Raw genomic sequence first — 21,647 nt, 5'->3', positions numbered from 1 at the left:
ACTTCTACACTGTTGGTGAGAATGTTAAGTTGTTTACTATAGAAAGCAGTATGGAGGTTCCTTGAAAAACTAAAAAAAGAGTTGCCATGTGATCTAGCAATCCCACTTCTGGGCATATTTCCAGACAAAGCTATAATTCAAAAATATATATACATGAAGTGACTGGGTCATTTTGCTGTACAATAGAAATTGACAGAGCACTATAAACCAACTATTATGGAAAAAATAAAAATCACTTTAAAATTTAAAAAAATACATACATGAATAGATAAAAGAATTTATATATATGTATATATACCATATACCATATATATATATACACACACATACACACTCATATATATAAACACATATATATAATGGAATATTGCTCAGCCATAAAAAAAGAATGAAATATTGCCATTTGTAGTAACATGGATGCACCTAGAGGTTATCATACTAAATAAGTCAGAAAGAGGAAGACAAATATCATATATCACTTATATATGTCAAATCTAAAATATGACACAAATGAACTTATTTATGAAACAGAAACAGACTCACAGACATAGAAAACAAACTTATGATTACCAAAGGGGAAGGGGATGGGGGAGGGCTAAATTAGGAGTTTGGGAATAACAAACTACTATATATAAAATAAACAACAAAGTTCTACAGTATAGCACAGAGAATGGTATTCAATATCCTGTAACAAACCTAAGAAAAAGAATATAAAATATGTGTGCATATATATAGAATATATATGCCTGAACAACCAGAAACTAACACAACATTGTGAATCAACTAACTTCAATTTTTTTAAATTAAAGATTAAATTAAATTAGGAGTTCCTGTCATGGCTAAGTGGTTAGCGAATCCGACTAGGAACCATGAGGTTGTGTGTTCGATCCATGCCCTTGCTCAGTGGGTTAGGGATCCAGCGTTGCCATGAGCTGTGGTGTAGGTGGCAGACACGGCTGGGATCCCGCGTTGCTGTGGCTCTGGCGTAGGCCGGTGGCTGTGGCTCCAATTCGACCCCTAGCCTGGGAATCTCCATATGCCATGGGAGCGGCCCTAGAAAAGGCAAAAAGACTAAATAAATAAATAAATAAAAGTTAAATTAAATTAAAATACTCATTCCTGAGCCTCCCTCCAGGCCAATCAAATCGCAGTCTCTAAGGGTGGGGCCTGGCCACATCGATAATTTTTTAAAGTTCCACAGATGATCCCAAAATTCAACCCCTTCCTGCACATGACAAAATTACCAACTATTTCCTAAATGAAAATGGAAAGGTATTAAGAAGAAAAAAATGTTAATGAGATAATCTACAATATCTGTGAAAGATCGAGAGTACCTTAACACACAAAAGACCTAAGCATTTTACTTAGGATTCCTTCTTATGGCCCTCAAATTGGTGGAACAGACAGTGACTAAGTACAATTTTAAACTTTCAGGCTTTTGGGGGAGGTATTTTTAAGTGAGCAGGAAAACCCATGGATTATCAGGGTTTGCTTTCCTATACTTTTCCTGTTTTCCCTTTCACAAGTGAAAAACTCACCAAGTACCAAGACATGCCTCCTGGTTCTGGTCAGCAGCTGTGTGACCTTCGTAAGTCACTTGAGCTTATCCTTCCTTAACTGTAAAACAAGAGGATTTGGCTCCTGTCCCTTCCAGCTCTAAATATATTTTCCTTATGATTTGCATTTTACAAATCATGACTTTTTATATACATTTCAATATTTTTCTCTTGGGCAGCAACAGTGGGTATTGTGTCACGAGGATCAGGCCAAGAGTGAAAGCCAGTGCTCATTTTCTGTACATGATTTTATGTGCAGCAAATCCTCAGCACCATGTAGCTTGCCAGCTTTGTGGACCACCATCAGAAGTCAGAATTAAGGCCAGGAACAGTATCAGGTGGAGACTTCGGCTACTGTGCCAGGCTCTCAGCTACTTTGAAGAGTGATGTTGAGCCACGTGAGGAGGAGGAGAGGAAATGAACCATGAACAAAGGGAATAAAAGCAAAGACCTAGGATGAAGGAGACGTCACCCTTGGACTAAAGAAGAACAGAAGAGACCCAAAAGTCAGCAAAGACATCCCAGCATTGGCATGAGAATACACAGGTCAAGTGGGTGATGACAGTTGCTACATAAAGTGGGGGAAGGAAGAGGGACACTCACGTGAACCAGAGGAAAAGAGATCAGATAGAAAAGAAGTAAGAATATGTGATTGACTCTCTGCATCTAAATATCAGACCTAACTCACTTGAAAATAGTCCAAACACTCTAAGACCTATCAACTTATGGTAATAAGATCAATTCTGGAGTTCCCATTGTGGCTCAGTGGAAACGAATCTGACTAGCATCCACAAGGATGTAGGTTTGATCCCTGGCCTCACTCAGTGGATTAAGGATCTGGCGTTGCTGTGAGCTGTGGTGTAGGTCAAAGATGTGGCTCAGATCTGATGTGGCTGTGGCTGTGGCTATGGTGTAGCCGGAAGCTCCAGCTCCAGTCAGACCCTAGCCTGGGAATCTCCATATGCCAAGAGTGGGGCCCTAAAAAGACCAAAAAAAAAAAAATCAATTCTGATTCTTTGGGAGCCCTCGGGGAACAAAGGTGCCCCAGGCTTAAAAAGGAGGACATTTTATTAACTTCCCTCACTAGAGGATTCTTTCTACCAAATAGTCTTTTTTCTATTATGCTCCTACAGGAACTAGTTTTCTAGTAAGATATTTATCTTTTACTACTATAAATAATCTCAGTTTAGCAAGGAGTTAATTAAATTGATATAGTACAAAAAGAAGTGGAATGATCACTAGCAGCAGTCTAGTAATTCTATCTTTGCTCAACAATGGATGTGTATGAGCCAATCCCTTTCTTCCCTTGAAATGCTGTATGTATTCATAAAGTAGGAACTTTCACCAACACATCCTCCCTCTTGAGGAATTTCTGTCAACCATTCTGCACGCTTGCTCTTCTGCAAGAGAAGGAGTGTCTTATCAGATTGCTGAAATTGGGTAAAATGGACAGCTCAGGCGTATCTTTGGTTCAGTCTTGAGAACCAAAATTGAGACTCTAAAAACTGAAAAGTTGCGGAATTGGGCTGAATATTAATACTAAACATCCCTGTTACTCAGCAGGGAGGAAATTGGAAAAAGATATGAAAGTGACAATTATTGAAGAAAACAGAAGCATTGCATGTTTACACTCCAATAAGGTGCATATTTGTATTTGCAGTTTTTTAATATGAAATGAGATAATATGTTCTACATTAGTCTCCAGCTTTCTTTTTTCACATAATAATATATCACTGGGATCCCTTTAGGTCAATATATGTAAATCTGATTCACTCTTTTTAATTTTGGTATAACAGTTTGTAGTAAAGATTATTATAATTTATTCCACCAGTCTCCTATTAATGTTCATTCAGATTGTTTCCAGCTTGTTTATTTACCACTACAAACAACATTAAACATCCTTAATCATATATCCTTAAGTACTTGTGCTTTTGTTCTATAGCAGAGATTATCAAAAGATCAAGGGATATGGTGTATTTATGTATTGACAGATATTGCCAGAAGCTTTCCCAAAAACTTCCAGCAATTCAAATTCCAACTAGCAATGTTTGACTATCCATTTTCCCTTTTCACCAAGACTAAGTGTTTCCAAAAGTTCCCATACTTACCATACTAATTGTTTCATTTTTATGCTCCTGAACGCTAGTGACACAGAGCCTCTTTTCATGTATTTACTGGCTATTTGCATTTGTCTTGATGTGAATTTTCTGTGCATATACTTTGCCATTTTTTTCTGTTAGGTCATGCACCTTATTCTTACCCATTTATAGGAAGTTATTGTTTATCAGAGTTGTTGAATTTTACCCATTGCAGATGTTGAAATCTTCATTTCCTTTTCATCTCTTTTTCTTTTGTTTTCATCTATGTTATGTTTAAACATAAACATTTTTAAGTTTTTTGAAGTTTAATATATCAATCTCTTATTGCAACTGGGTTTCTTGTCTTGCTTAGAAGTTCATCCCACCCAAGGTTATAAAAATATGTTCCTAAATTTCATTATTTCATATTACTACTTTGAAATCTTTAATATATCTGAAACATATTTTTATTGAGGTAAAATTCACATACAGAGAAGAACACAGATCTTAAACATACAATTCTATGAGCTTTGACGAATGTGTATACCTATATAGACAAAAACCTATTGAGATGCAGGATATTTCCATCATTCCAAAGAGTTTTCACGTGGCTTTTTGCCATCAATTAGCAGACCTCACTGACAATCACTGTTCTGATTTCTATCACATTCTTTAGTTTTGTCCATCACTGAACTTCATATTAATGGACTCATAAAATAGAAACTCTTCTGTGTCTGTTTTCTTTCACTCAAATACAATGTTTCTGAGATTTTTTTTTTCCATGTCAGAGCTAAGCTGTATTTCATTGTATAAAGAGTTTGTTTATCCATTCTCCTGTTGATGGACACTTGAGTTGTTTCCACTTTGGAGATCTTATTAAAGCTTCCGTGAACATTCACAAGCACATCTTTTTTTGGATAAATTGGATAGATGTTTTCATATCTCCTCAGAGAAATACCTAGGAGTAGAATGACATGTCCGGGTAGATAAAGATTGAAACTTTTTAATAAATCGCCAAAACCTCTTCTAGAATGATTATACATTTTCTGTACCCACAAGCAAAATATGAGAATTCCTGTTGCCTCACATCCTCACCAGCATTTGGTGTATGTAGTCTTTGTAATTTTAGCTATTTTAGTAAGTTTGAGGTATCTTCTCAGTGTGATTTAAATTTGCATGTTCCTAATAACTCATGATGTTGAACCTCTTTTTGTGTCCTTAATACTTTTTTTTTGTCTTTTTTTTTTCTTATTTATTTTAGGGCTACACCCATGGCATATGGAAGTTCCCAGGCTAGGGGTCAAATCGGAGGTGCAGCTGCCAGCCTACTACGCCATAGTCATAGCAACACCAGCTCCAAGCCAAGTCTGAGAACTGCACCACAGCTCATGGTAACACTGAATCCCCAACCCACTGAGCAAGGACAGTGTCCTCCTGGATGCTAGTCAGATTCGTTTCTGCTGCATAGCAGGGACACCCCCTTTTTTCACATGTTTAATCAGCCCTTCCAGCACTGCTAAATCTTTGTGAGGGCAAGGTTAGTCCAATCTGAATGGAAAGATAAAAAATAATTGCAACGCCTATAATTGTCAAAGATAAGAAAAATCAGCCTCTTTTTTTTTTTTTTCTTTTTAGGGCCGCACTCGCGGCATATAGACTTTCCCAGGCTAAGGGTCTAAATTGGAGCTGTGGCTGCCAGTCTACACCACATCCACAGCAATGCCAAATCCTAGCCAGGTCTGCGACCTACATCACAGCTCACTGCAACACCGGATCCTTAACCCACGGAGCCAGACCAGGGTTTGAACCCTCGACCTCATGGTTCCTAGTCAGATTTGTTTCTGCTGCATCACTACAGGAACTCCGAGAATCAGGCATTCTTGTACAAGTTGGTGTATAAATGTAAATCATAAACTGAGAGTACTTTTCTTCTGAGGAATTTGGCAAAGTATCATGTTCCTTGAAATATACACAAACCTGGAGTCCCCAACGTGGCGTAGCAGAAATGATTCTGACTAGGAACCATGGGGTTGCGGGTTCGATCCCTGGCCTCGCTCAGTGGGTTAAGGATCCAGCATTGCCGTGGGCTGTGGTGTAGGTCACAGACGCGGCTTGGATCTGGCATTGCTGTGACTGTGGCATAGGCCGGTGGCTACAGCTCCAATTAGACCCCTAGCCTGGGAACCTCCATATGCCACTGGTTCGGCCCTGAAAAGATGAAAAAACAAACAAAAAAAGAAATATACACAAAGCTTAAAGCAGCAATTAAATTTCTAAGAACTTATGCTAAGGAAATAACTGATGTGCACAAAGATTTCTGTACAACAATAGCCACAGGACAGAGGTAATCTGAACATTCAAAATCAGGAAATAGGTAAAGTAAATGATGATATTTATAACAGATTTTATAAAAGAATTTTATGTGGCTATTAAAATTCGGTTCATAAATGTTTGGCAATTCTATTGTTTTATATTTGTGATATATTAAGTGAAAAGTATAAAACACCAAATATCATTTGACTACATTTTGGGGGGAAAAAATGAAGTAAAAGATCAGAGGGATATACATCAAAACATTCTACTCTTAAAAGAGCAGTTTGTTTGTTCTTTGTACACATTCATTCTTTAATCCTCTACAAGATTGGGAGTTGAGATTATAGGTAATATTTTTCTTGTCTATATTCCCTTTTTTCTCTACAATTATCATATGTTGCTTTTGTACTAAGAATACAAGAATTTTAAAAGAAAAAAGTGGGAGCCTCCAAACCCAGTATGTATTTTGGTCATGTTTCTTCCCAATCAACTTCAAAACAGCTGTATTTCAGTTAATTGCTACTTCTCTTCTCTTGTCCCTGGTGCAAATATCATGTGGCTATGAGGCAGATTTACAATTACTGGCCCTCTCCTCAGCTCATCTACTATTTTCATCACATCTCTGCTAAGTGTGTATCATGTGGGCAACCATGGAGAAACAATGAAGCAGTCTTCAAGGTTGCCACAGAGTCAAACGGGAAATAAAAGACTAAGTTGAGAAAAGGAATCATTTGTTGCAGATATATCCAGAACTTCAGCTTTCATGTAAGGAAGAAAATTGGAGGAAATTAGTAATGCATTTACTTTCCATGTGTGAGAACAAACAGAGAACTTTTCTCCTCACCTACTCCCTCCTATCTCCATACAATTCATGCTATTTTATACATCTGGTTTGCTTATGTAGGTAATAAAAGGGAGATCCTGTTTCTTGTTCTGTTTCATCTTCTGCATCAGTGATGTACTTTCAGCCCTATCAGCTTGGCTGTATTTGACCAGTGCCCAGATCTACAAGCTTCTATACCTTGAGCTGAAAGCACAGTTTGTTAGAATCTGTTACCCTCTTCTGAAGTCAAATACTCTACTGGGAAAAGAGCAGTTTGCTCCTATCTCCCATTCACTGTCTAGTCCTCCACAGAACTGTATCATGTTGAAACTAGGAAGGTCTTAGGGAACTATAGAATAAGCATTATCTAAAAGCCATGCATACAGTAACACATTTAATCCTTACAACTTTAGGATTGGTCCTATCCTCATTACAAAGATCAGGGAACTGAGACACAGGGGCATTAGGTTAAATTGTCCAGTGTCACATAAGAAGTAATCCAGGAATAGAACAGAGGTTGTCTGGCACCAAAATCCTCTTAACCTCCATGCTCTACCTCCAGGTCATCACATGTACTTTTGATCCTCTTACAAACCACCAGGTAGCATTCTTACTGTAAAAAAGAAAACACCGACTATAAAAGCAGTCATGTATCTGTCTTTTATTTTTATCTATGGTGTTTCTGACATAGAGAACCTTTACTCTTTATGTACCAAATCTGTCCATCTTATGTTTTATGGTTTCTGCCTATGGTGTCATGCTTAGACTTCATGCCTTCAGGTGATACAAGGTATAGTCTCGTATATGTACCTCAGTTCTTTTCCATTTATTTACTTGTTCTATAACCTACTTATTTCAGTTCATTTTAAGCATTTATATCGCTGATTTCGGTGGAATTTCTTTTGATTGTGGTATGAGGTAACTTTCTCCCAAATTGTTTAGTCTGGCTGTCTGACATGATTTATGATACACTCCTTCTTTTCCCACTTTCCCCATTGATTTTTTTTGGTTTTTTGCTTTTTAGGGCCACACGCTCGTCATATGGAGGTTCCCAGGCTAGGGGTCCAATCAGAACTACAGCTGCCGGCCCACACCACAGCTCATGGCAACGCCAAATCCTTAACTCACTGAGAGAGGCCAGCGATCAAACCCGCAACCTCCTGGTTCCTAGTCAGATTTGTTTCTGCTGTGCCACTGTGGGAACTCCTCCCCACTGATTTTAAATGTGACCTTTATCACATGAGTCTGTTTCAGGATTCTTCCTTCTAGTCCATTGATATGTCTCTTATTAGCATTCTTTTTTTTTCTATGTTCTGATTTTTAATACATATTAATATTTCATTGGAAAACACTCTCCTGAAGTTATCACTATTTTGTAAAGTTTTCCTCAATATTTGGAAAATAATTGATATCACTCAACCTAACTTATTCAAGAATTTGGTGTGTCTACATGTGTTTTCACATCTCCCTTTCATGACATTCAGAAAAAGCTTGAAATAATTTTGTAGTCTTATGGATTATTAAAGTAAAATATTCTCATTATGTTAAAAAAAATCATGTAATATAAAAAGCTTATAGAAGAAAATGAAAACCACCCTACTCTCCCTATCCAGAGATAACCTGCTTTTTAGTGTATACCCTTCCCTTCTTTTCTATGTGTACACACACACCACTGGATTACCTATTTTATACTGCATGAAACATATTCACTTAATATTACATTGTGCTTCTTTCCAAAAAAAAAAAAAAACAAAGAAAAAACTGCATTTTTCTGGGTGCAGTTTCTAAGAAATTAAGTCCTGGTTCTATTACCCACTGTTTGTCTAAGACATGCATTCAATACCACTGTTGTAAATGACAACATTATATTTCATTATACAAACATTCTGTGCTTTATTTAACCAGTCCCCTATGTTAAAGAGATGACTACTCATTTTTCACTACCATATATAACTTTGCAATATATATCCTTTATGTTCATCTCTGCTAAGTTCTCCAATTACTTGACTTTGAAGGAACTCGTTAGATGTGGAATTTATGGGTCAATATACATAGATTTCAGGCTTTTTATAGCTATTGCCAAACAATTTTGAGAAAGTTGATGCCAAGTTCTACTGTCACATAAATATTGAGAATTCCTATCTATTCATAGCCATATCACTGGGTATTAACACTAAGCTCTAAGCATCTTTTAATTCTTCGTCAATCTAATGGGGAAAATCAAATTTCACTGTTGCTTTAACCATTTCTAGCTAGCACATAAAATATTATGATGGTTAAAACTTTATCATAAAAATATTTTTATCAATAAAATTACCTTTTTTCATCAAATACTTAAATTATCTGATTACAAACTATTTTTATCTACAGCATATTTTTGCCTATTTTTCTTTTTCACATTTAGTAAGCCAGTTTTTAAATTGAGTGTGTCAGTTTAGAAAGACAAGAAACAAACAAAAAAAAAAAGACAAGAAACTAGATTATGTTTTAGTATGTAATCTTAGAGACCTAGTCTTCTAATTGATTTTTGTTATTGTTATGTTCATTCCTTTGTTTCATTTTTTAGATTCCACATATAAGTGATAACATACTGTCTTTGTCTTTCTCTGACATATTTCACTAATCATAATACCCTCCAGGTCCATCTATGTTGTTGCATATGGCAAATTTTTCATTCTTCTTTATGGCTGAATAGTATTCCACTATATACATATATGGAATATATATATATTCTTTCTTATACATTTACCTATTGATAGCTACTTTTACCCTTTTTTTTTTTTTTTTGTCTTTTTGACTTTTCTAGGGCCACTCCCACAGCATATGGAGGTCCCCAGGCTAGGGGGTCCAATTGGAGCTGTAGCTGCCAGCCTACGCCAGAGCCACAGCATCACCAGATCCAAGCTGCATCTGAGAACTACACCACAGCTTACAGCAACACCGGATCCTTAGCCCATTGAGCAAGGCCAGGGATCAAACCTGCAACGTCATGGTTCCTAGCCAGATTCAATTCCTCTGCACCACGAGAGGAACTCCTAGTTTTACCCATTTTTATTCACTATTATCACCGGCATGTGGCTTTACTAGATTTTCATGTGTGTTTTAGAAGATCTACTCTTATAATTCCATTAATTACATTTACATTTCAAAATATTTTAAACTGACATTTCTCTAGCTATAAAAATCAAAATGAATAACTATATATAGAGTGCACCATATTTTAAAAAAAATATTTAGCATAGTTTTTAAAACCACTATACTATTCTAATCATCTAATTTTCCATTTTATATTTCATGTTACACTTCTTAATTATGTTTGTTTTCATGAAAACTCTTGATATTTGCATTCACTTTTATAATCTGATTTTCTGTGCTCAGTATATTCCAGCACTCACTACCAAGCTTTTCATATCCCCACAAAGACACCGGGGAAGCCTATAGATCATAGAAAGCTGGGTTTTATTAAACTTGCTGAGCAAAAGAGTGCCACCTTGAGGAAGTCTCCACAGGGTCTCCAAAAACCAGGAAGAGGATACCTGGGCAACTTTCAGGGTTTTAGATGCTGGTTATTATTCACAGAGTTTCAGAATGGAAGTAAGTGTGCTCCAGGCAGGAATTGGACAGAATGTATAACTTAGGAAGTTAATGGAATAATCAATGGTCTTATTTGGAAGTCTAAGTGGAGTTGCTGTGAAAGTGGTTTGCCTATGTTCTTATCAGTCTGTGGGTGTTAAAACAAAGTGCGCCCGGGGTTCCCGTCATAGCACAGTGGAAATGAATCCAACAGGAACCATGAGGTTACTGGCTAAATCCCTGGTCTCGCTAAGTGGGTTAAGGATCCAGTGTTGCCATGACCTGTGGTGTAGTTCGCAGATGCACCTCAGATCTGGCGTTGCTGTGGCTCTGGCATAGGCTGGCCACTGTAGGTCCAATTAGACTCCTAGCCTGGGAACCTCCATATGCCACAGGTGCAGCCCTGAAAAGACCAAAAAAAAAGACCAAAAAAAAAAAAAGAAGAAAAGTGGGCTCAATCTTGTTCTTTATGGTTTTATAGTCTCATTGGCCAACCATTTGTATTTTCTATTTATCACTGAAAATTCCCTATTTTTGCTTCATCTATGTGTTGTTTAGAATCTGCCTTCAAATATTAGTTAAGAAGTAGAATATTTTCTGAGTCCTTGATAACATGAGTTTTGTTTTGTTTTTTTCTATTGACTCTACCATATGTAAGATGATGCTATTATTTGGGTAGAGATTTCCTGGTCACAACCTCTTTCCCTCAAAACTCTCTACATGTCCTTCCATTGCCTTCTGACATTTAATGACAGAGGGAAAAGCTCTCAGATCAGTGGGTTTTCTTTTTTTCTTCCTTCTTTTTTTTTTTTTTTTTTGGTGGGTGGGGGAGGTGCTAAATACAAGAATTTAGTTTCCCTTCATTCAAACCCTTCGTGGGTCTATGGTTAAGTGTGGATTTCTTTTTATATGCCCCTGCTAACACCCACTGCCTTCCTCCAACTCTATTGTTTTCTAGTAACCTTTTGTGTAAATGACTATAAAAAGGTAGGGAGGTAGAATTTTACACTTTTGCCATCTTAAAAATCATCGATTCTGAAGAAAAGATCAAACGCCAGGTCCCTAAGACAAGGGAGATGGTAAGTAGGAGGAATCATAGTATTTTTCTATATCCTTTTTTTTTTTCCAAATAGGATCTGTTTCTTTTTGTTGTTGTTTTTTTCTTTTTGTTTTGTTTTAGGGCCGCGCCCGTGGCATATGGAGGTTCCCAGGCTAGGGGTCAAATCGGACCTACAGCTGCCAGAATACACCACCTCCACAGCCATGCCAGATCCAAGCCATGTCTACGGCCTACACCACAGCTCACGGCCACCTGGGATCCTTAACCCACTGATCCAGGCCAGGGATCAAAACCGCATGGTTCCTAGTCGGATTTGTTTCCGCTGTGCCATGACAGGAACTCCCTGGATCTGTTTCATAAGGTAAGACATGGGTGTGCCAGGAAGGGAACATGGGAGGTATTTCTTAATCCAGCCTCTGTTAACAAGCTTTTTCTCTTTAATCTTCATAGGTGGGATAATGTAGTTTTAGGATTTTCTTTCTGCCCTCATAGGCATTTTCATGCAAAGTTGGGGAAGGGTATGTCAGATGCTACTAACCAAACACTATTTTAAAGATACAGTTTTCTATTAGACCCAGCCAGGAGGTCTATGAAAGCCAGTGAAATATGTGCTGCACGTGGATCTTCCATCCTTTCTCATACACCTGAGCCTATTCCACACAGGTTGTAGATATGCTAACCTGGGAAATCACAGAGGTCAAATGAGGATACATTGCTACAAACAGCCACATGCCTTAGTTTGAGGTTAACAAGAGGGATGAGTTTTGTCACAAGACCAAACACTTCCTCTAATCTGAAGGAATGATCATTCAGAACATGTCATTCAAGGTGAAAGGGAAGACCCGGTGTCACTCATAGTTGCTGGTGTAATTATCTTTATTTATATGGGCTTTTTATAATTTTCTGCTTGAATTAAGGAATTTGAGGAAAAATAAAATAGCTAATACCCACGCTAAGTATTCCTTTCCATGTGTGAGTATGTTCCCTAGATAATTTTCTTGGAAAAGATATCAAGTTCAATAAAAAGAATGCTGAGAGGGCAGAATGTGATCTGGGTTGTAAATTAACAGCTCATACTAGTAAATGATGAAGATCATTCATTAATGAGCTAACTACAATGGGCCAAAAAAATGTGTTTTACTTCTTCCAAGTCATTTGGTGAAAATATTACAGCCTAATTAAGTGTAGCCTGAGAAAGAATATTCTCTTAAAATTTTTTACTTGATTCTTCAATAACTGAAGTGCACTAGTTTCCAGGGGTTATAAAATCCGTCCTTCATGCTCTTGCTATTAACAGTTTTGTACTTGCAACTACAGGTTACTAAAAATATTGAAGGAATTAGCATAGGGTTACCACAGGCACTCAGAGCTGAAACCCTATGCTCAGAAATTGTTGTCGGTTTTGAAATCGCCCCGCATCGCTGAGTCAGTTGTTCATGTGCATGTCTGCTGGGAGCAATGATCATATTGTGCCAGATTTAACAGGTGTTGTCCCCATATTTCCAAATGGGGAGGGATGCTCTCTAAAAATATCTTTCTTCCTTATTCACACAGGCACCATGTTATGCTCAGGATGAATGCATTACTACCAATGGTAGGGAGTAGAAGTACTTGCTTGTCTTTTGCACCATCCCTTGCTCCAAAAACAGGTTTGTGTTGATGTGATATTTTAGGGCGGAGCACCTAACCTGATGCCTGGGACACAGTACTCAACAGATGCCAGAGGAATGAACACTTCAGCAAGGCAACTCAGAATCTCCTTCCCAGAAATTATATTTCAAAATACTCAAAGCCCAAAGCAATCCTCTTGTTTATGAGTACCAATATAGTTCCTGTACATTTCAATTTGTTTCCATAGTGCTTATTCTTATCTAAATATCTGACAGTAGTTTATGAAAGTACAACTTTCTTTGCAAACATAACCGCCCCACTCCCCAGCTTCTGTCTTTCTGAACTTTCTCCTATACATAATCTCCCTAGGCTCTTTCTCACGATTTCTGCTCAAGCCATTACCACCTTCTCAGATGACCTCCCTATCATTGACAGCAATCTGAATCATGTAAGTACCTGCTCAAAATTAAAATTTGCCTCTCATGAGAATTTTTCCCCAGCAGCCAACCATCCCTCCCACCTACTTCACCCCTCAACACATACACACTAAATCTGTGCTACTTGCCCTGAAATCTCTAGAGTCCCTTCTTCATAGTTGTTCTCAAACTGCTTATAGTGCACCTATGGTTTCTCTCCTTAATTATAAATGCCTTCAGGAAAGTATCTGTTCCATCTTCCAGAAACACTCCCTTCCACTGCCCATAGGATCGATTTCCCTACAATTTATACAGTGAGAGCTCAATGAATATTTCACTGTTAAAAGATCACACTTCACTACATACCAGCTAAAGCACAAAGCGGTTTTTTTGTTCTTGGTTGTTCTTTGGGCAATCTAAAAAGCCCTCTGCCTCTGGCTTCATAAACACACATCTTACTGCAGTCACAACCCACACTTTGGTGATATATTCTAAACATTGATCTTCTATAAGGCTATCCTAACAGGACCTCACAAGTAATTTTATGTCAAAGAAATGTGTGTATATGTTCTTTCTAAGCCTAGAGCTTCTTTCTGCTTGTCTAGCGTAACAATAGACTCTTCAAGAGAAATGTGCTCCTTCATAAAACCATCTTTAGTCTGGGAACAAAATCACTTTTGTATTTTATTATTGCACAGGGTTAAAAAAGAAATCAGCCACTGTCCATCTCCAGCTCGTCAAATGATAATGCTAAAGGCACTCAGGCAGAGCCCTGTAAGGCAGGGTGGAGTGTTCACATGTTCTTCTAGTTCATGGACAGCCACTGGAGTGCTTTAAGCAGGGTGAGGCTTTCTTAAGGATAACTCAGGCTGCAGGAAGGAAATCAGCCTATGGGAAAAAGGAGGATGGCAGGAGGAGGCTACACAATAGTCTCCCTGAGGAGGGCTTGGACCATATCGATCTTTCCTAAAAGTGTATTGGAAAATAATGGTAAAGAAAATGGGCAGAGGAGTTCCCGTCGTGGCTCAGTGGTTAACGAATCTGACTAGGAACCGTGAGGTTGCGGGTTCCATCCCTGGCCTTGCTCGGTGGGTTAAGGATCCGGTGTTGCTGTGAGCTGTGGAGTAGGTCACAGACGCAGCTCAGATCCCGCGTTGCTATGGCTCTGGTATAGGACGGTGGCTACAGCTCTGATTCAACCCCTAGTCTGGGAACCTCCATATGTGGCGGAATCGGCCCAAGAAATGGCAAAAAGAAAAAAAAGAAAAGAAAAAGAAAATTGGTGGAAAATCACAAATAGGAAAACAAATGCATCTTTGTGCAATGCAGCCTTGTGAAAAGACAATAGAAGTTGAGTCAATAAGCACAGAAACCCGGGGCATTCCTGGGTTGCTGTGAGGGGGAAAGCTAAGAGACAAGCATAGGCATCTGACAGAGCAGATGAGATGGTCATACTGTGCCCTGACTTTTGTCGTTATATCACTGTTTGAATGGGGTTCTGGAGAGGCTCCCACATGCTGGGAGAAGTGCTCCTGGCTGTCCGTCAGGATTTCACCCGGAGCTCTACCAAGCTGAGAGGGCTAATTAGAGTCTGCCCAAGATACCTTCATCTCAAGTACCTGCTGACTGTCCATCCTGATACCACAGGAGCTGAGCAGCCACAAGGATGAATTCATCTGTGGCCATGAAGCTGTGCTCTTAGCACTCTTCAATTGCTTAAGTTATCTGAGATTTGACCCAGCATAGGTGGGATATCTATTTTATAAGGTGAGGGAATGGGAAATGATATTTATTGATCTCTGTCAAGCTGTGGTAGATATTTTATATTTTATGTTCATTGTCTCACTCATTTTTTCCATCAAGCCAGCAGAATAGTTATGCACATTCTCAATTTATAGGAAAGTAAACTGAAGGCCAGAAAAGGCAGGGAAATACAATCAGTAAGTGGCAGCTTGGATTTGACTTCAAAGCTCATATTTTAAGAAAGTCAAATATATAATAGGGCTTTGATTGCTTTAAAAGAACAGAGAAAAGTTGACATTTTAAAAAGCGAACAATTGTGGGTTAAAATAACATGGCTTTAGGAGTTCCCACTGTGGTACAGTGGGTAAAGAACCTGACGGCAATGGTTCAGGTCACTGCGGAGGCAAGGGTTTGATCTCAGTCTGGTGCAGTGGGTTAAAGGATCTGTTATTGCCCAGCTGAAGCATAGGTCCCAGCTGTGGCTGAGATTTGCTCCCTGGCCCAGGAACATCCATGTGCCATTAAAACAAACAAACAAACAAACAAAAACTGACTTTATTGGATTTTTTTTTTTTTGGTCTTTTTGCCATTTTCTTGGGCTGCTCCTTTGATATATGGAGGTTCCCAGGCTAGGGGTCAAATCGGAGCTGTAGCCACTGGCTTATGCCAGAGCCACAGCAACTCGGGATCCAAGCCGCGTCTGCAACCTACACTACAGCTCACGACAACGCCAGATCCTTAACCCACAGAGCAAGGCCAGGGATGGAACCCGCAACCTCATAGTTCCTAGTCAGATTCGTTAACCACTGAGCCATGACAGGAACTCCTATTGGCTTTATTTTTTATTTTGTAAAAGAAGTGCATGCTCAATGTAAAAAGTTTAAATAATACAGAAATGTTAACTCCCAGTTCTAGGCAATGTTCAACTTGGGTGGTAATCCTCGAACTTTGAACCCTCTTACTTCCTTCCTACACTTACTACATTCCAGGAACTCTGCTCCCTCTGGCAGGAATTCCCATCTGGACTCACCCATGCTCCCCATCTCTCCCTGATAAATTTATCAGCATCCTATCATTCTTAGCCCACATCTCCTTCAAAGCCTTCCTTGCATGCTTCACTTGCCCCCCATCTCCCCTCAACCAGAAAGAATCACTCCCTCCTCTGCCTCCTGAAGATCTTCTTCATGCCTCTGAAAGCGCTCTTTCTGTTTTTGGCTGTTTATGTACCTCCCTACTCCACTGAATTGTGTGCTCCAAGAAGGGAAGGGCCAAATCTTACTTGTCTTCATGCCCTGAGCGTAAATACCATGGGGCACAATTTGCTGCACAACCTAAGGGAAGAATATATAATCGCTATTTTTACCTGGAGAGTTAGCACAGTGTGGCAGTGGGAACTTGTATTTGGAGACAGACTTCTCAGCTTCAAAACCTGGCACTGCCCTGACTAGTTGTAACTTTGGACAAGTCAGTTAAACTCTCCATGCTTCAGTTTTCTCATCTGAAAAGTGGGATAGTAATAGCCCCCACCTCATGGTAAGAACATGAAAGTTCAATGAGTATTTGAAAAGAACTTAGAAGAATACCTGGCACCAACTGAATGTTCATTTAAAAATATTTGTTCAACAGTTTCTCAGAAAATTAAATGTAAAACTACTGTATGATCCAGCAATCTCACTTCTGGGCATATAACCAAGAGAAAACTATAATTCAAAAAAAATAGGAGTTCCCGTCGTGGCGCAGTGGTTAACGAATCCGACTAGGAACCATGAGGTTGCGGGTTCGATCCCTGACCTTGCTCAGTGGGTTAACGATCTGGCTTTGCTGTGAGCTGTGGTGTAGGTTGCAGACGCAGCTTGGATCCTGCGTTGCTGTGGCTCTGGTGTAGGCCGGCAGCTACAGCTCCGATTCGACCCCTAGCCTGGGAACCTCCATATGCCGCAGGAGCGGTCCAAAGAAATAGCAAAAAGACAAAAATAAAATAAAATAAAATAAAATAAATTCACCCGTATGTTCATTGCAGCACTATTCACAATAGCCAAGACATGGAAACAACCTAAATGTTCATCGGACAGATGGATTAAGAAGACATGGTGTATACACACACACACACACACACACACACACACAGTGGAATACTACTTAGCTGTAAAAAAGAGTTAAATAATCCCATTTGCAGCAACATGGACACAATCAGAGATTTTCATACTAAGTAAGTCAGGAAGAGAAAGGCAAACATATGATATCACATAAGTGGAATCTCAACTATGGCACAGATGAACCTATCTACAAAACAGAAACAGATTCACAGACATAGAGAATAGACTTAAGGTTGCCAAGGAGGAAGAGGGAGGGAGTGGGATGGACTGGGAGTTTGTGGTTAGTAGATGCAAACTATTACATTTAAAGTGGATAAGCAATGAGGTCCTACTGTATAAAACAGGGAACCATATCCATTCTCTTGGAATAGACCATGAGGGAAAATAATACAAGAAAAGGAATATGTATAGATGTATGACCGGCTCACTTTGCTATACAACAGAAATTGCCACAACATTGTAAATCAACTATACTTTCATTTAAATTTTTTTTTAAATTTGTTTGAAACATAAACAGATTCACAGACTTCAAACACAAACTTATTACCAAATGGGGTGAAGGAGGGAGGAGGATGGATTAGGGGCTTGGGATTGGCATATGCACACTGTTGTATATGGAATGGATGAGCAACAGGAACCTGCTGCATACCATCAAAAACTCTACCCAATATGCTGTGATAACCTATATGGGAAAAGAATCTAAAAAAGAATGGATATGTATACGTGTAAAATTGAATCACTCTGTAGTGCAGGAGAAATTATCACAACATTGAACATCAACTCTATTTCAATAAAATTTTAAACAAATGAAAAAAAAAATGTAGTTTCTCAATCAAAAATAAATAAAAATATGTGTTTGAAAAACAAAAACAGATTCACAGACATAAAGAACAAATTGATGGTTACCAAAGGGGAAAGGAGTGAGGAAGGATAAATTAGGAGCTTGGGTTTAACATATACACATTAGTATAAATAAAATAGATAAACAGCAGTGTCCTACTGTAGAGCACAAGGAACTATATTCAGTATCTTATAATAACCTATAAGAAAAAAGAATATGTGTGTGTGTATCTGAATCACTTTCTGGACACCAGAAACCAGTGCAACATTGTACCTCAACTATACTTCAATTTTAAAAATATTTGTCTGAAAAATAAATATTATTCAAGCCCTATACCTCTGTTACATCATTCAAGAGAGAAGAAAATACAATTCAAATTCAGACTCTTGAGCCTGCTTTTTTTTTTTTTGCCACAACTGTCTTCCCCAAGTATTGTACAGTGGATGCCTCTGGACAGTTAGCCTTGTTCTCTATTCTGAAAACAAGGATTCAGTAGCTGGGGTTGATTTCAGAGACCACTAAGTTTAAGCTTCTCATTTTATGGGTGAGGAGAGCAAGGTGAAGTGGCTTTCCGCACACAAGGCTCATCCATGACAGCACTTCATTTACAAACGCAAAACGCAGTGTTGTTTCCACACACACCCTCAGTTAATACCAGAAAGTTTGAGTGCTGTTAAAACTCTTTGAGGAAAACAATGTCAGCAAACCTGCGTCACCACAGGGCCACTGCTGATTAAACCACTGCTCTTACCCAAAAGAGACCTCGTTATTTTCTGACCAAAGTTGGATTCTACTTGTTGTGAACTACTATGCCCTTCTCCTTGGATCAAATTACCATGAGTCTCAGAGAAGGCCTCTCAATGCCTAATGAGTGGCAGGAAAAATGACAGAATGTTAAATTGCCTTAGTGTCACCTGGGGAGAGTGTCTTCAATTTTGGGCTTCCAATGGGAGAGTAAGATGATTGTTACTGTGTGGGGATATCATGGGATAGAATGCAAACTGTGCATGCTTTTTTTTTTCTTTTTTCTTTTTTTTCTCTTTTCTTTTTTTTTTTTTCTTTTTTAGGGTTAAAAGTGACATGGCAAGAAAATTTCTCGCTTCGGATGGGGATGCTTCAGACTACACCTCAACTCTCTGCAGATCAAGTTCACTCTCTTCTGCCCTCCTGGGTAGTTCAGGAGGATGTTTTGAGATGCAGTGAAACAATGAAATCAAGGATATGAAGCACTCAGTGGGTTCGGTTCATGTCCAAAACCTCAGACATGAAATCTAGTCCTAAAGATACAAAGAAACAAATCACTACCAGCCTGGTGTTTCTCGGGAAATTATTCCTGCTTTTTTGCCTTCTTCCCTTTGACGAACATGATGTGCGGCTGAGAAAGAGCCATTTTCATAAATGTTTCATTCCCCTTCCTCCAGGCATAGTGTCGCTGGAGCATGAATTATGACCGGCTTGGCCAACAAGCATCTTTCACAAGCGTATCCTTTCTCGTTTGCGGTCACGGTCTTGCCTCCGGTGGAATTGACCGGGCAAAAAAAGCTTCTGCGTCTGCTGACCAATCCCTTACCTGAGAGTTTACCAGGCAGTGGATTTATGTTCTTTTCTCAAAGCCATCATGAACGCGGGAGTTTTTTCTTTCCGGCTTGGTTGCAAGCAGAGAAATCTGCAATCCTGCTGCTGACTTCGATTCCCACTTACGAGTCGGCTTTAAAGCACTATTTCCCTTACGCCACATTTGAACCATATATTGTTGTTAATCATTTTTTTCAATGGTGAACAACTTTCGTGGTTGCTGCGAGATAATATTCGTCATTGTTGCTGATCAGGAGAATCCGTTTGCAGGGATTTCCTACTGCAGCTGTAATCACAGGGCTGCAGGGGACAAGGAGCAAAGAATGTGATGTAGCCCCAAACACATCCCCTCTGACAGTCTCGTTCATCGTCCCTGGAATTCCTCTCCCTTACGCATTCCTACTCTGTAACATAAAACCATCCACACAAGCCACTTAATTTATTGAAAGGCCCTCATAAAATACCTCCATAATCCTTAGAAAGGTAGAAATCGCTGGAGTGGAAAAATGGAGTCATCTCTAAAAGGAAACCCTCAGTGTGAGGTAAAGCAAAAGGCATTAACCCTGAGAGGACTGCACTTGTGAGGATTCTGCTTTTCCTGAGGCCCCAGCACCTGGGTGAGGCCTTTGCCCTCCACCACCCACCTCACCCAGCTCAAAACCCCCCTCTTCCTCACCCTCTTCCACCTCATCCCCAACACAGCCAAGTTCTACCTCTTAAATATTTCCCAGATATGTCCCCTCATCCGTAACCTCTCTGTCACAGCCTTGATTCAAATCATCATTATTCCTCTATAGCAGGAGTTCTCTAGTTTCTCAAAGTAGGGCTCCCAGACCAGTAACATCAGCATAAGCTGAGAACTGTCTGGAAGTGCAAATTCTCAGCCCCCCATCCCAGACCCACTCTCCTCTGCACTCTGAGGTGGGCTCCAGGAGTCTGTGCTGTCACAAGCTGTCTGGGGTGTTCCATTGTCTACTAGGTTGAAAACTACTACTTTATGGCAATAGCAACCTAGCTTATCTCCCTGCCTCCTGTCCTGCCTCCTTCCCCACTACTCTATCTTCCCTTAATGACCTTCCTCAGTGGAAATATGCCTCTGTTGATTCCTGTTTAAAACCCATCAGTGGTTCCCTCTTGCCCTCCAGATAAAATCCTGACCTCCTAGAACAGTTTGCAAGGTCCTCCCTAATCACTAAGTCCACTTCTGTTGATACCCTCCCCCGCCAGGTGCCCCAGGATCCAGATATTACAGACAGTTGCCCAGAACACGCCTGTTGAGGTACATCCTGCTACCTCGGCTCGGAAGACATGGAGAGGTCATGGAAGGATTCACAAAGGCACGTTTCCTGCCTGGGTCTTAAAAGAAAGGAGATGCAAGCCACTTCGGGTACAATCCTGGTGGGCATAGAGGTCACTGAGGCACTACTGTGCACCTAGGCTATCTGCTGTTGTAGGACTCAGTGGCCTCTGGGTTCTAGAATCAGAAATGTTCTTGCAGGGGCAGAAACTCATGTCAACAAGAACTGCAGCTGGTAGAACAGGAGGCCTGGGACCAATGGCTTATTCAGGCTATGGCTTTCACCCTCAAAAAATTGTTAGTGACATCCATTTGACAGTGAAAAAGCAAAATGAAATATATTTTGGAAAACCTCTTGGGTGACAAGGAACCACTGTAGTATGTGGTTATTTTTCAGGTGGTTTAAGGGGGCAATCAACGATGAGAAAGAGGAGGCAAACCACTGTTGACAGCATGTCAACATGAGACAGTCCTGGAGTTGCCGTTGTGGCTCAGTGGTTAATGAATCCGACTAGGAACCATGAGGTTGCGGGTTCGATCCTTGCCCTCGCTCAGTGGGTTAAGGATCCAGCGTTGCTGTGAGCTGTGGTGTAGGTCACAGACGTGGTTCGGATTTGGCATTGCTGTGGCTCTGGTGTAGGCAGGCAGCTACAGCTCCAATTAGA

The sequence above is a fragment of the Phacochoerus africanus genome, chromosome 2, assembly GCF_016906955.1.
Source record: "Phacochoerus africanus isolate WHEZ1 chromosome 2, ROS_Pafr_v1, whole genome shotgun sequence".
Lineage (NCBI taxonomy): Eukaryota > Metazoa > Chordata > Mammalia > Artiodactyla > Suidae > Phacochoerus > Phacochoerus africanus.
The sequence above is the reverse complement of the archived record's forward strand: the minus strand, read 5'-3'. Positions refer to the sequence as shown.